Source organism: Rhagoletis pomonella, unplaced genomic scaffold (genome assembly GCF_013731165.1).
Source record: "Rhagoletis pomonella isolate Grant_MI unplaced genomic scaffold, Rhpom_1.0 Rhpom_scaffold_00001, whole genome shotgun sequence".
Classification (NCBI taxonomy): domain Eukaryota; kingdom Metazoa; phylum Arthropoda; class Insecta; order Diptera; family Tephritidae; genus Rhagoletis; species Rhagoletis pomonella.
In genome coordinates, this window is record NW_023458555.1 from 98153358 (window position 1) to 98155099 (window position 1742).

Consider the following 1742-nt stretch of genomic DNA (forward strand, 5'->3'; position numbering starts at 1 on the left):
CACCAATGTTGAAGTTGCAAGATCATAGAAGAATATTACGCACGCTTAGCAGAGATCTCACGGGTGGAAATAAGACCAACGGTAAAGCTCATGACACCGAGAGGGATTGGTATTCCATATGGTATCACAGCGTTACTATTATTGGCCTATGTGTGCGGAGGATACTGCGCCTTAGTGGTTCCAACTTAAATAAAAAACTAATTTTGTTTTTAAACGCTCTTTTGCATTGGCCAACGCAAAAGCTCTTATTTGGCGCCGCGAAGTAAGCGGGCATTGGCTAGTGAGTAAATAAAAAAAGTAATTACTAAAGAACCAAGATGCGACTGAACACACCGGCCTCATTGAAAGATACTTAAGTGTTTTCCATCATATAAAGGCAAAGGATATAATTTAGTTATGGCCCGCTTATAAATACAAAGTTTTGTTCTTATTTCGGCTACGCGATGGATACCATCTGGACCGGGGATTGTTGAGATTACCCGACCCATCACCATTTATATGGTGGCAAATTATCATGTAGAAGTACGAGCATATCAGGACTTATTATGCAATCTTTGGACGTCCATTTGTAGTGCTGCTGAAGCAAATGCAAATAATCGTTTGACCATCTACGCCAAAATATCTGCTGTAGTTGTTGTAGACGTCGAAAGCGAGCTAAAAGATTATAGTTGACATCCGTTATGTCTGGCTCTGGAAATGACGTTAGAGGCTCTCCGATAAGGAAACTTCCCGGAGTCAGTGCATGAGAGGCCGAGAGTTCAATATTGCCTCTATTTGCGCTGATATTGTAGATAATTCTTCAAAAGACAGGGAGGCGTTTGCAATGACTCTCACAAGATGATACTTTGCTTGCTTGACCGCGGCCTCCCAAAGGCCGCCAAAATGCGGTGATTTTGGTGGATTGTGTCTATCCTATTTTGCTGACATGCTCTAACAATGCTTGTTTATGAGGCTCGGCTTGAAACAAGCGATTTAACTCAGCGAGTTTGTTTTTCGCGCCTACAAAATTTGTAGCATTATCGCTGAATATTGTGGTGCAAAGACCTCTTCGCGCAATAAAACGACGTAGGGATGCGATAAATGCCGCGGTGGAAAGATCGCTGACTGCCTCTATGTGCACAGCTTTGGTAGTAATGCACACAAATATGGCCAAATAAGACTTCACGCTCAGCGCTCTGCCTCGTATTTGGGAGTGAACCAGTATCAGCCCACAGAAGTCAATTCCAGTGGTTAAGAAAGCGCGACCAGTCTGTACTCGCTCCTTTGGAAGGTCGCACATGAATGGATCTTTCGTTACTGGTTTTATGTGGAAGTATCTAATGCATCGATGCACCGTGTTGTTGCATTACCTTTTGCTGTCGATAGGCCAATAGCGTTGACGCAGTAAGAACAGAAGTGTTTGTGGTCCTGCGTCCAGATGCTGGAAATGGTACGAACAAACTAAAATGTTTGTGAAAATAAAATTTTTTTGGTAAATTATTTGATGTTTAGACCGATACTCTAAATTACTATGTCGAAGGCGATCTCCAATTCGTATTAGTCCCCTTTTATCGATGAACGGGTCCAGGATCCTAATTTTACTGCTTTTGCTGACATGGTTCTCTCTTGAAAGCGCATTGAATTCAGCTGTGAGGTATGTGTGTTGGATTTTATTATTAATGCTGCAAGAGCTGCATCTATTTCGGCTGGAATGAGAGGACCTTTGAACGATTACCAGCGGATGTTTTGCAGTTGCCAAAAAA